This window comes from Hipposideros armiger, unplaced genomic scaffold (assembly GCF_001890085.2).
Source record: "Hipposideros armiger isolate ML-2016 unplaced genomic scaffold, ASM189008v1 scaffold_925, whole genome shotgun sequence".
In the NCBI taxonomy this organism is placed as follows: Eukaryota; Metazoa; Chordata; class Mammalia; order Chiroptera; family Hipposideridae; genus Hipposideros; species Hipposideros armiger.
The window spans coordinates 492,282-507,923 of NW_017732275.1; positions in this window are offsets into that span (position 1 = coordinate 492,282).

Below are 15,642 nucleotides of genomic sequence, written 5' to 3' on the forward strand. Positions count from 1 at the left end.
CAGGTTTGGATCCCACCTATGCGGGCCAGTGACACTGCTCTCTACAGCTAAGATGCTGAACAACAGCTCAACCTGGAGCTGGGCTGCTGTGAGTCTCGGGTGACGGCGTAGGCTGCAGCCCCTGCTGCAGTGGCTGCCATGGACTACCGTGTGTGGCCAGCAGCCAGCGTGAGGGGCCAGCAGCCAGCGTGAGCGGCCAGCAGCCGCAGTGAGTGGCCATCCAGAAGCCGGCAACTGATCTGCCTCTCCTGGGAAGAGCGCAATGATGGTGCCAACTTGGGCCAGTGAAACAACGTTCTCCGCAACTAGACTGAAGAACAAAAGGACAGCAACTTGTCTGTTCCCCTTCCCCCAATTCCTCAATAAAAATCTTAAAAAAAAAAAAAAAGAAAAACAAAAAGAGTGTGAGCTCTGAGCGACAGGGTAGCTGGTTCAATTCCCGAGCTGAGCTGTCGCTGAGCTGCCAACATGGCAGGATGGCTCAGCTAAAAAAAAAAACAAAAAAACAACATTTACATATATAGTCTACAATGAATGTTCAATGACTTTCCAGCCAGGGTGCCATGGAAATACCTCAGATTAATGACAGATATGCTGAGATTCATAGATACAGAATATCTGAGTTCTTAAGGTAGTATGTTTACCCCCTGGACCATGATGCTTGTCTGTCCCCTCCCAGTCACTCTGCCATAGTTGTCAGTATGGTAGAATCCTTATATTTAAAGAGCATCCTTTGCATAACTGGTCCAGTTCTGACTTTATTCACACTTCATTTGTCACAGCAATATTAATATATTAGCATTTACAGGACACATCATGTTCTTTTAAACCACTGTATCTTTGATCAAGCTGACATCTGGTTGGGATGCTAACACCTCTACCACCTTACTAAACCCAGCTTATCTACTTGGGTCTCAGATCAAAGGCAGATTCTGTGGCTTGTTCCATAAGTTTCCAGATAGACCAAAGCAATTTTCCTAGGCTCCTTCACATTTAGTATATATTTTTACTTAAATGTAACTATTCAGATTAAAATGATTTTTTTTATCTCTCATTAATATCTTCTCATTGTATGCTAAAATTCATTCTGACAGAAATAATGCTCTCCCAGCTTAAATTGATAAATAGATCAGTGTAGGCCCCCAGCTAAAATTTATTTAATTAATTGTTTAATAATTGATTGGAAAATAAGGCCACAAGCTCCCTTTATTTTTATCATTTCTTTTGTCAAAAAAGCGATATATGTCCCATGTAATAATCAATGATAAAAATACGTTCTCAGGATTATAGGAGTATACTATCTACATAAACAGGATACACTGTAGCTTCAAGTTCCCATTTGACAAGAAAATTAAAGAATACATATTATTAAATAATTATTCCATAAAAAATTTAAAATTAAAAAAAAATCCTGTGTTGTTCAAGAAAATTATATTTATTGTTTTTCCTTCCATGACATTTTGTTTTAGTGTTCCTATAATTTAGGCACTTAGAGTTGGGTGACCACATAAATATAAGGTTAATGGACATAATTTTTTGTGCTTTGTATTTAACTAGAACCTACTAAAGGGAAATGCCAAAGAGCTAATCCATTTTTCATGAATTATTATCAAAGTGGTTTTTGTATACTACTTTCAATTTAAGTTCTAGATTTTATATTATGGAAATACTGATGCTGTGTTCTTTAACATTTTAAGTAAGTTAAAACTTCAGTTTGTTTAAAATAACATAATCACAATGAAACATTAAAAATATGCCTAAAGGGGGCCAGTGGAGTGGCTCAATGGATAGAGCATGTGCTCTTAACAACAAGGCGGCAGGTTTGACTCCCACATAGGATGGTGGCTATGGTCACCTGCCACTAAGATTGTAACACAGCTCCTTGAGCTAAGAGGTCACGAGCTGCTGACGGGCAGCCAGATGGCGACTGGCGCCCTCCACAACTAAGATTGAAGAACAATAACTTGGCTGGTCCTCCTCCTCAATTCCCCAACACTGTTCCCCTCCCCCAATTCCCCAATTTTTTTTAAAAAAATTTTATTTTAACATACAAAACTAAAAATATTGCATTCAAGATGTATATCTGATACTTGTATCTCTAAAATAAATATATTATTGAAATATTTTGGGAAAAACATACCATTTTAAGAATTATTTTTAATGGTTAATTGTACATTTATTACATTGTACTCCAATTTTTCTCCTACTATTTTTCAAAGATACCCAAGAGTCTAACAACATAAAATTAATCTCATTAAATTCAAAAGAGAAGTTTTATACTGCAGACATAAGTCTAGAAGTGTCACACACTGAATGATTTTCGTGGAATTAGAGAATAAGCACTAGGAGCCATAAAGGGGTCACTAGGAAAAATTGACCAAAAATATCCCACTTTGCTTTGTCATAAATAGTGCTTTGATAACTATCCTTGTAGCTACTTATCTTTTCTCAGTCATAATTATTTTCTTTAGAGAATTATTTAGAATTTTGGGGAAAAATATGCAAAATAAGGTTTTTGAGCTATATTCCCAAATTAGTCTCCAGAAAGTTTTCATAAATTTTTATATCATCCATATATGTGTTTGTTTTTCACATCAAAATATAATTTCTTATCAAAATTGTATGTTGTTATTTTTAAAGAATCCCCATGATTTTAAGCAATTAAAAATCTTATTTGATTTACATTTTGATTTGTGATGAAGCTTATGATGGTCATATTCATTTATATCTGTGCAAGAGTGTGTGACCATCTGAAACTTTTCTCCACGTGGAAAAATTGGGTGTTTATCTTTCTCTTGTGAATGTCAAAAGGCTTTGCATACAGTAGATATGTTAACTTTTGCCTGTAATATATGTTTCCAGCTCATTTCCACCTTGTTATTTGATTTCTAATACTATTTGTATTGATTCTTGACATATAGAAATTTCACATTTTAATGTAACAAAAATAAAAATTGTTTTTTATTATGGTTTCATTAACTGTATAGACAACTTTTTCTCATAATAATTGTTCACCTATATTTTCTTGGAGTGTGTTGTAGCCCATCATGACATGAATAGTGGTGTGGTTGATTATATTCTCATATATGCCTTAGCACTGAGCATGAGCAAGCCCATGCTACTGTTTTCCAATGAAAAGATACTTTATGTTTAAGAACCTTTAAAGTTCCTTCCAGTTGAAGCATTTTATGATTTTATAATTCTGCATTGTAACATTATTTGCTACTTGCATAAACCTTCACAAGTTCTACCAGATGTTTGTTCTGAGTCTATATATGTTTTTACAGAAGTTCCTTTTTTTGGGGGGGTCATTGCTTCCACAATGAAACCATTAAAACTTAAAGGCAGTCTGTGTTTGTGTTACAGATTTTAAACAATATTCTAAATAATCTTGTGTCTTTTGACAAAATGGCAAGTGAGTGTCTTGCCATTGTTCCTCTGGACAGAGGCAGCAAAAGTACCAGTAGAATGCTGCTTAGTAAGATCTCCATCTAATAAAAAATTGTGTTCTGTGCTCTCATGTCAGTTCTGGTAGACCTATTTTATTTTGTCTCATGATTTTTTTTCCCCCTTTGATGTTCACCTTACCTCTATTTGCTCTCATGATTATTTTACGTGAATCATAGACACTGGGACTATGGGGAAAATGACAGGTCATTGTATTCAGACCTCTGTACCTAGTGCATGTTATTGCTAGACACTTATATTATTCTCCTTAGAATTATATTTAATCTCTTTCTGAATGTCTTATTGATGTTTCCTAAATGACCTCTTTGGGTGGCTATTCCATTGTTAAATTGCTCTTGCCTTTAGGACACTTTCTCTTATAAGTAATTTAAACATGCCCTTCTCATTTCTTGTAAAACATTCTAAGTCAACCACGAATGAGTCCTCCCTCTACTGTATATTATTTCTTTTATCTCCTGTAAAATACCACATGTCATGGGAGGCAAGCTCTCCATTCAACGTGTAGGCCATTCAGAAGAAACCTAACAAATTGATGTCATTCCCTCACCTCTGAAAAGAACAGCTGAATGTTTTCTAAAATTTCTTCCAGCTTTAATATTCTGTGATCTTATGATTTCTACATGTGGTTGTAGGATTTCTAAATTAGTTTCTGACCCATAGTTTGTGAAGCCTGTGAACTTTTAACTTTTATGTTCTTAAATTTATGATTTTAATTTTACACGTATAATACTGAATTGTATCTTATAGAAATAATACCTACTTTTATTGAGTACTTATTATGTACTAATTTACACTATTGAAATGTTTATATATTTAAATCTTCTCTCCAATAGTATTTTGTTGGAGCTAAATATATGTACACACACACACACACAAATGTGTGTGTGTATGTGTGTAAAATTATTCCATCAGAACCATTACATTCAATACGCCCTTGTCCATACTTTTCCTCTTGTGTCATCACATCATTTTTCCTTTCTTTATAATTTCTGAGGACACATGACCCATGAAGACACTTCACAGAACTCTTGTCTTATTCTCTATGACATTATTTTCCAATTCTTTTTATTTTTTATGGCTACCAAGAATGTTTGTTTACTTCCATGTATTTTCAAAAACTCTAGAAATAGTAATATTTTTGAAAAAAAGAAATGTTTTATTCTTTTTGAAAATCAATTTGGAAAGTGAGCTGTTTAATTGATAATCTCATATGGAAGTTTCTTTGTTGTATGAAACATTTGTTTTACTACTGAATAGGTAATATTATCTGTCAATAGTGATGAGACTGAGCTCTTATATTGCCTACACATGGTAAGGCTTATATCTAACAAGATTTTTTTTTAATTAGTTGTATTGAACTGAATAACATTTCTTGGTGTGCTCTTCAGGCAACATTCCCAGATGTTTTACTGAACAAAGTAGAAAACTGTATCTTGAAAACTGGCATGTTCTTAGGGCATTTGACAATAGAAAATAGGTTCAATATAGTCCTTAGCTTTACACTAGGTAAGTCTGCAGGCAAGATTAGTTACAGCCTTTGTGTGCCTTAGTGATTTCGATCTACCGGCTAGGAAGCATGAGCCTATATTTTCCTTCTAACAGCCATTCCATTGCACACTCCTTTGAAAGTTCAATTTCTGGAAAGACTATTTGACAGTGTTTTCACAGCCTCTCTTTCCAGTCATGCCTCTTCTTATTAAACTCATCTCCCCACCTTTCTAACCTATTCCACATCTCCACTGTCTCAAACTGTCCTCAACAATGTGGCTTCTTTATGTTTAAATCCAGTGGATGCATTTCAAGTCTCATCCTACATGACCTCTGGAGCAGTTACCGCTGTTGACCATTATCTTATTCTTGACGTTTTCCCCCACATTGGCTTATGTGACATAATTTCCTTCTGGTTTTCATTCCAGTTAGGTAAAATAATGGTTAATTATTCTGACTATGTAGATAAATTGCCCAGGTTCAAATTCTGACTCTTGTAATTGCTGTGTGAACTTGAGGGTACCAATTAAATTTTCTGTATAAAACAATGAGGATAATAACAATATCTATCTCCAGGAGTTGTGGTGAAGATTTAAATATCACTTTCAGGGGCACTAAAAATGCCGCCAGATACATAGTATTATATACATGTTAGCTATTCTTATTCTCAGACTCATTCCTGAGAACTCCTTCCTACTTGGATTGTTATTTTTCATGATCTTCAGGAGTCCACCAATGACCTTCTTCTATTTTTATATTAAAAAAAACTATTTTATGGGTAATTTCATCATCTCCTAGGTATAAATAACCAACAGGATACTGATAATTTCAGCTCAAGCCTTTCAATAAGGGAGAAAGTATTAGGACATAAGACAGAATTTTAATTTCTCACCAACAACATCCATTGTTACTAAATTCTTGAACTCCTGTGTCTTTACTCTATCCCTCTTCCCACACCTTAATTGAGATTATCCTTACTTGTTATTTGGATAGTATATAGCCCACCAAATGATCTCTCTACATCTATCTAGTTTTACTCCCTCTGCAATCCACTACTGCTCTAATAGTCTCCTCTTTGTGTAATATACATCTGATCATGCCACCCCGTTTAACATTATTTATCTTAATCTGCTCAGGCCGCCATAATAAAATACCACAGATAAGGTTTATTAAGCAACATAAATTTATTTTCTCTCAGTCATGGAGGCTGGCAGTCTAAGATCAGGGTGCCAGCATGGTCAGGGTCTGGTGAGAACTATCTTCATGGCTTACAGATAGCTGCCTTCTCTCTGTGTTCTCATGTGAACTTTCCTCTGTCCATACATGTGAATATATGAAGATGGTGAACTCTCTATCTCTATCTCTCATCTCTTTTTCTTCTTATTTAGCCTCAATTACCTTATTTAACCATAATTACCTGTTAAAAGCCCCATCTTTAAATACAGTCACACTGGAGGTAGGGCTTTAACATATGAATTTGGGGAGGGACACAATTCAGTCCATTGCATCATTCATTGGTTCTCTATCTCCCACTTTGTTAGATTCTGGGCTCCTGACCATGGCATCTATGTATCTCCATGGTCGCACACCAGCTTGTTTCTCCTGTCTCAGCTCTCATCATGCCTGACCCAACATGCTGTACTGGAGCCCTACTTACTAGTTCTCCAAAGCATGTCAAGTGATCTTCTTGATTATCAGTCTAGATTGTCCTCCTATGCTCATTTTGAATATTTCTTTACTTGTAAAGTCAATTGAAGAATCTTCTCCTTCAAGAAGCTCACAATACAGTACTTTATTTATATGCTACTCCATATCGCTTCACTCTGAATCTGGGTTACATGTCCTTCCTCAGTGCTCTCTGTGTAGATTGACATCACACTACATTACAAATTTTTTTTTACTTGCTTCCCTCTCCTTTAGATTATAAACTCTTTGAGAGCAGGGTTCATGCTTTATTATTATTACTATTAACTTCCATTCCCCAATGGCAAGTATCAGATAGTTAGATACTCAAAAAAATTTTGTTAAAGAAAGTTTATTTCTATATAAACTGAGGAGTATGGGTATCAATATTGCCATCATAAACTACAAAGTCTCTTACTCTCAATGAGAGTTGAAAAATGTCACTATATTTTATAGGTCATAGGTATAGAGTGGCCAGAGGGCAGATAGCAAAGCACTGCTTAATTCTATGGAAAAGGTGTGAAGGGCTGGCTGTAGAGAACAGGACAGAGAGAAGAAAAACAAATCTGTTACCACATATCAAGGAACAGTATCATGTTTGAGAAGGTAAAATGTAATAGCTCAGAAATATCACTCTGTCATCAAGGAGGCATGGATTCCTCCTACCTGAATTCCTGTCACCAAGGCCAGTCAGTGCTTAATCACTGTCTAATTACTTACAACCAATCAACACTTTCCCCTCTCTGCTGCCTATGTAGTCTGAAGAGCTGTCCTGGAATGCTCTGCACCCAGCTCCCTGAAGAGTGGATGTGACACTGCTCTCAACTTAAATCCCATTCCAATTCCAGTTACTCAACTGAGAAAGAAAACAAACAAAGAAAGAAAACACAGCAGCTCTATGTGTATGGGTCAAATGATGGCCCAGCATGGGGAACCTGGCGAAAGTTTCCCCTTGCCAGGTTTACTGCTGTGTATGCTTTCTTGGTTTTACTGTCAGCTTCAGAGGGTAGGTAGAGGAATTCTCTAGACAACTCCCAAAAGTTTTGCTCTGTCTTGAATTCTCTATTCATGCTTCTGGAGTTTGGGGAAAAGTCTGAACGGAGCAAACCCCCCCAATTACACACACCGGCCAACTGCCCTGCCTCAGCCTCATAGCCAAGAAAGACTGTGTTTACTTAATGGAGCTGCCACGGTTCCCTCTTCTTAATTGATTATATGAGAACAGTCATTTCATAGGTGGTCAAAAGTCCATCGTGCACTCCCTTGCCATCCTCTGGATGTCATTGTCACTGCAGCCTGTCTTCCTACACCTGTGGGTTTGCAACAGCTATCAACATTTCCTAACAAAATATTGGGGTTCTTAAGACACATATAGTCATTAGAAGTTATTTCAGAAAGAATCAGTTTTCCATGTATGTAGTCAATAATCTTTAGTGTTGTTAGAAAGATGAATATTAGGATATAGGCAACAAATTACAAAAATTGGTCACATATAAATAAGAGAAACTTCCAAATAACTGGTGAAGTGTTTCAGAGTTGAATAATTTCTAGGATTTGTACCTACTAGTGGTTAAGCAGAGCCAAAACACAGTAGTTGGTTGGATAATTCACCTACAAGGTGATTTTTACGGCACCTGCAAAATACAGCTGTGGGTTATTTCTTTAGGTAACATATGTTTCTGTGTTTCTGAACTGATGACCTGCTTTGCACTTTTCAAATAGCAGCAAAACAAAATTCCCTTAGAATCGAAGAATTTTTAAGCATGTCAAATAATATGTGAAGGTGAGAATCCTCTAAGGCAAAAGAATCCAGTTTTTAAGAGAGTAGAGAAATAAGCAAAATGACCTAGACAGAAAACTTACCCTAAGAGAGAAAATAGCTGGGAGTGGAAAACCAATTCTTCAGAGGACAAAGATAGGAGGATAATTGGTTCACAAGAAAAAGTTCTACCTGTAGTACAGAAAAAGCAGGTTGATAACCCGTGTGGAGCTATGAAGGAAGATAACCAGAGCTGCCTTCATAATCATGGAGGCCGGGATGGCCCCCAGTATTAGGGAATCTATTGTAAAAGTTAAAGGATAGAAGAAAAGGAAGTCATTGTTCACTTGGAAAGGAACTAAAATGTTTTCAGGCCAAAGAAAATTCAATACTGGGATTGCAACTATGAGGAAATAAAATAAATGAAACATTAGATGAAAAACTAAAAATTAATAACATTTAGAGAGGATAATGTATATTCCCCAAATGATTGAATTTATTCACATTTCTCTTCCTATTAAGCTTATGTGTACCTTTTCAAAATAAATAAAATCAGTGATGGCTTTTATCTTTCTTACACACCAGTTTATAAGTATGTATTGAACATTTACACATATCAAACATGATGCCTGCAGAGACTACTCAATGCTATATGAGAGGTTCAGAGCTTTGAGCTACTAGGACTGGAGTAGATCATGTGCATGTGTTTAAACATGTTAAACTGACAATGAAATGGTATGTGCATCTCTTTATAATTCTGGGAAACTGTTCTGTTGGGGCCACAAATGGATTTTTTTCTTTCATTCTAAAAGTAAGAGGAATAAAACTCCAATACTGAACATTGTGGAATTATAGAAATAGAGACAGAAATAAGAACATTGCAATTGGCAATTCTTGGAGAAAATATATATTTTAACATAATTTGTAAAGATTATGGATTAAAAATTGGAGTGGGACACCTGAAACTAATAATGATAATAAAAATTAACAATTATGTGCCATTTATTATTAAAAACATGATTCTAGAATTTAAAAAAATTGGAGAGTGAGGGTTTTTACACTAATTTTAGTGGCATTATGCAAAGGAGAAGCCATCCTGATACAGAAAAACCTTGGACAAAGAATATGAATGTTTAGAAGAAGATAATTAGAAGTTGCATGATTCAAGAGAAAAATACAGATAAGGTTTTCACAGAACGTATTTCCTAACCACATCTGTAAAAAGGGATTTTTAAAAAGAATCAATACTTTGTGAGGGCAAATTTGAAACTAAATAATGCCATTCAGGAGACATTGGGAGTCCTCTGGCCCTCAGAAACATAGTGAACATCTATTGAAATGCCTATCAGTTCCAGAGCCAATGGAAATCAAAACTCCACTGGAATAGACAATGTTGGCGCCCTGCCCATCTCCCTTCGCTCAACTTTCAACTTCTAGCACCTGCATATTTACCTCTATTTTGGGGGTCAGTAATGCCAAGGAGTACCTTCTGAGAGTATCCTTTCACTAATGATTGACACGAGAATGATATATAAATACCCCAGTCCCTCAGCGAGAGTAACTCAGATTTGTGTTTCACACTGACTCATCGTGCCCAACAGGATTAAGTCCAGTTCCCACTGTGGTAGATGTCTTAATAATGAATACTTTAGGGGCTGTCTTCTTTTCCTTATTTCATTTCCTCCCTGCCATACTTGTGGTTTCTTCCCTGCCAGATATACTATTTGCACTAGAATCCTTGTCTCAGCATCTGCTTCTGGGGGCATACATACTATACCACCTTCTCTAGATTAATATGTATTACCAGGGTAATTACATTTTTAGAGGCCCTCATAAGCTAACCAGGGGTGGAACTCAGCTACGTCTTCCATTGTCAAAGTAAATATTTACGTTCATGGCTTTTGTAAATTTTAAAGACATTATTGAGAATTTGCAAGTGTCTTGGGCAGGAGTCACTTTGCACAACGTGCAGCTTTTCTCTCTCCCCTTTCTCTTCCTCTACCTCCCTTTTGCAGATTGCTTGGTGAACCTCAAATTCTTCTCCCTTCTATTACATAGAGCCATTTATTCTAATTTCTCCTTCCTCTCATGATTTAGTGCAGGCCAGCCAGGGTCTGAGAGTCCCACCTATTTTTCCAAGAACTTCTGTTCGTTTTTCAATGATTGCTCTCTTCCTTAAAGGGATTCTGGAATCAGCAGTTATAATAATAACATTTTCTACACTTTGTTATGGTCACAACCTCACTGTTATTACCCCTACATTCTAACTTATTATTACTTATTCTCATATAGAATAAGAATAATGTAGTCACTCTTAAAGTTCTGTGTACAATAAACTGAATAGATTCTTCTTTCCTAATTAGTATTCAGTCATAATCAACTTTTCTTTTTATCATCTTGGTAAAACTCTGAGTTAAATAAATACCCCCAGTGTAGTTACAAATAATTACCTGGGTTGAGTCCATCTTTTTTGACCAAGGATACAATTAAGGGCTTGAAGCTTATAAAATTTGAGGCGTGTTTTAACAAAAGAAAACTACAAATATAGGTAGATGAACTTTGGAAAGTTGGGAACTCAGAAACCTAACTTTTATTAACCTCGAAGCAAATTGGTGTTCTTACCTGGCTTTCTTACACAGAATTGGCAAGCTGGGAATATAGCACCTCTTAAAATCACCCCTTATAAAGCAACCAGAACACTACATGCTTACAATCTTCCATGTATTGTTCTAAGCAGTTTACTAGGATTCATTTATTTAATCCATTTTTATCCCAGATTTACAGGTGAGGAAACTGTGGGGCAAAGAGGGTAAGCAAGTTGATGAAGGCCACACGCGAGTAAATGGCAAAGCTAAGACTGTGCTAGTGTGTCTCTACAGCTAGCACACATAATGTTGATGCTACGTGCCTCTGAAAACTTCGTCTTCTGTGAAAGGAAGTACACACCAAAGCTAAATCCCACATGAGCAATAAAACTCTACTTGCTACCTTCATAGTACCTTCAAAGGTAATTAGATCAGCCATATACTCAGACAGAGGGGTACCCCAAGACCAAAAGTCCATTTACCTCATCAGCCTTCCTCATAAGCACTTACAACGGTAGGAAGCTCACTACTTGATTCCCTTCAAAATAACACTAAACGGTCCTATTAAGCCACAAACATCTACCTTAGCACAAGCTTGTTAATGTGTACAATATAGTAATAATATAGTTACTATAGGGAAGTAGGTCCAAATACAGAGACCCTGAGGCAACCCAAATTCCTGAGTTAGTAAGTGGGTCCAGGGTAGTGGGGTATAAACCCCTACTGGGATTATAATAAATACCCCGTGGTGTAGTTTTCCAGTTTACAAATAGCCACTATCTCAGTTGCCTTTTGTCAGTACACAATCTTCCTATTCTAGTTGATTGAACCAAAAGAGAACATTTTCTCCAGTTTGGGAAGAAAGATTCTTCTTTCCAAGGAATTCATAGCTGATTCTAAGATCAATTACTATTAGGAGCAACTGTAAATTTAGAAGTGTCACTCTCTTGCGCCCACTGCATGGTGGTCATTAAGAGAAAGGCAGTTAACAGAGAGAACCTGCCAGTGAAATTTCCTGTTCAAGGAGCTCAGTTGGATATTTTCATTTTGGGGTTCTATAATTTGCCTATGTATTATTTGTAATGTTTGTGCTTTTCTATTTTTTTATATCTTAACCTAGTTTGAATTTATTTCTGTTAATTGCAATTTACAGTCCTAACTAATACAGAGATATATAACCCACAACTTAATTTTATTAAAAAGAAAAGGTTTTTAAAAAATTTTTATCAAGTTTCTCTCCATTCAGAATTGTAACTAAAAGTTGCTATGGCAGTTTTAGAATATAATTCACAAGAGCCAGAAAGTTCAGATTCACCTGTGAGCAGGGATATATCTCAGTGTGATATGGCCAGGGCTGGTAATTTCTGAAGGCAATGGTTATTTCTCAAGGTAAAAGGTATTAAATGTGTCTTTACTAGATACTTTCATAATTCCATGTTCTCCTTTTAAAGATTGAGGTCATCTTATTTTTAGTCTTCAAGTCATTAATTTATTCCTGTTTTTCCTCTTCACAGAAACTTTTGATAATGAATCCTTGCTTTATTAGAGCTTGGGGCTTTTCAAAAGTTCAATTTCACTGTGAAGTCAAGGTCTTAACATTCCTTATGAGTAAATGGTTTTTGCTACATTTTTAATATCTCATTTACTATATTAGTTACCTTTCTTAACTAAACTTTGAGTTGATGTTTTATGTTTATTTGTTAATGCAGGCATACATTTCTGTATGTGTGTATGCCTGTAACAGTAACTGTCTAAAATAAATTGTCATCCTGAAAGCAAGAAGCAGGTGAAGACCATCGATATTAACTCATTAAATAAAAGAAATTTCATTCATTAATCAGGTATAATTCATTTATTTATATTGATGTTTGGGAGTCCAAAATAATTTGAATATTTTCTGGGGTACAGGATGTTTCCTCTACTAGTAGTGCCAATTTCGGTTGTCTACCTGATTCTGTTAGATTTTCTATTCATGAGAAATATGAAATTTTAGAAGCAGCTGAAAAACATTTTAAAAGGAAAAATGTCACTCATTAGTTTTTCCAAGCAGATGGTGATGTATTTTAGTCATAAAAATTGGAAAATAGGTGTGTGTTCCTTTTAAATATATGTCTCAGGAGTAGTTTAAAAGGTTTGGATTATTGACCTTATACCTTCCAAAAAGACAATAAAATAAAATTACAAAAAACAAAACAAAATATAGATTTGATTCTTCCAGGAAGAGCTAACAGTATTTGCATACCATTATAGTCCTCATTGTTATTTCTCTCTTTAAGCAGATATTTAAATTTGGAGCTATATTTACTATTTAAAGTAACATAATATAATAGAAACAGTAGGAACCCTCAAGGCACATCTCCTTACATCTCTAATACATAAGTATTGTGTCCTCATATGACATTAGTAAGACTCACCAGGGGAAATGAAATTTTATATAACTGATTGTAATTTTCTTGTAGCAAGCTGGGCTGGGAAAACTATGTAGAAAAATTAGAACTACAGTTAAAGCTCAAAGATCATGAAGAATAGAGCAACCGTTAGGCAAAATATATTTTACTTGCGAGGCATAGCTTTTTCTATTGATTTTATCTTTTTGTGTAAAACATGTCATACATAAAATACATAAAAGGTGTAGGAACAATTCATTTATCTTTATTTATAGTTTATCGTATATGGAGTCACACTGAAATGTTTTATTATTTTTGAATGTTATATACATGAAATCATACTGTCTGTATCTTTTGATGAATTACTATTTATAGTCAACTTTATGACTTTCTAAAGATTTATCATTTTGTAGATTATTAATTTTTACTTCAAACAATAGCCTAATTTTTAATATGCATAGTGTCAAGACACATTGTTTAATCCATTATAGTCTTGGTACACATCATCCGGATTGTTCCCAGGTTTAAAGAATTTGTTTTTAGTGTTACTGTATTGCTGTGTACATTCTTGTGTCTCTAAGCTATATTTCTAGAAGAGAAACTGCTGAATTGAAATTTACTAGATAATGCAAATGGCTTTGAAAAGTTGCTCTATTAAAAATTCCACAAGTATATGAGTTTTATTACTCTAAATCAAAGTTAAGATTTAGAATTTACTAATGTTTTAATTATTATCAATATGATGGGTGAGATACAGTAAATCATTATGGGTTAAATTTGCTTTTCAATGATTACTAGGGAAGTTGAATACCTTCTTAATATATTAATGTGCCATTTTTTTGTCTTTCCTCCTTGTGTATGTCATTTGCATATTTTTTTCTATTGAGTTGTTGGTCTTTTTATTATTGATTTATAGGAATTCTTTATATATTATAAATACTAATCCTTTGTCTTTGTGTATTTTGTGATTACATCTTCTTTCAGTGTTAGAGTTTGTATTTTCTCATTGTGTCATTTAATGAATATAAAGTTTCAATTTTAATAAGGTCAAATTAATTTTTTCCTTTATGTTTGGTGCTTTCATGTCTTATTTAAGACATGTTGCATAGCTGATGATAATTCCTTCTAAAAATATAAAAATTTGTCTTTTGACAATTTATTTTTCTGGTTGTTCTGTAACTGATTTTGTGTAGAGTTTTAAGTAGCAATTTTTTTTTTATTTCTGTCTGAGGGGATAACCAATTAAAATGGCATCATTTACTAAAGAGGCCATTTTTCCTCTTACTGATCCGAACATCCAGATCTTTCATTCCTTAAGTCCCCATGAATTCAGGAGGCTCCTTGAGTGATCTCGAACCATCACATTGGTCTATTTATCAATCCCTACACCAATATGACACTTTTTAAATATGTAAACTTTAATCATATAAATCATCTTCATTCTAAAAAGCTGCTGTGATTTTGGCTAAAATTGCATGGAATTTATAGATCAATTTGGGAATAATTCATATTTTTACATTATTGATTCTTTCTATCCATATATATGGTATGTTTTTTCATCTAGTTAGGTCTTAAAAATATCTTTCAATTATATTTTATAGTTTTCTACATGAAGTTCTTACACACAATTCTTAGATTTATTTATAGTACCTTATTTATTACTTTTGTAAATTTATTTTTCTACTAATCACATTTTCTAAGTCATTTTGTTATATACTTTTGTACTTTTACAGTTTTGTGTATTGAATTTTCTAATACCTTTAAGCTAAGAAAATTCTTTCCTGAATTTCAATAATTTTCCCTAATTTGTCATGGATTTTCTTTGTTAGAAATAATATAATTTGCAAATCACAAGTTTAATATGTTCTCTACTCATTGGGAAGCTATATATTATAATTTTATTAACTTAGAAATTTTAACATGCATATAAAATTTAACAAAATCTAAACAATAAAAATCTTTACCCTTCTCCCAGTTAATGCTAGCAATTAGAATGTTTAAACTCTGATTACCCACTTTCTAATATGCTAGTGTTGTACAAGATTTTTATTCTGTCTTGATTTTATACCAACCCCATGAAGTAGTTATTATTACTATAGTTTCATAGAGTACATCTGTATAACATTTTCCCCTATGCAATTCCTTTTTTCATCTCAAAGCTTCCTTCTTCTGGAAAGAAGTAGATCTTTTAGAATTTCCTTTAATGAGATACTATTAGCTTTTAGCTCTCTCAGTTTTCTTAATGTAAAAAATCTTTATATTCTTTGAATAT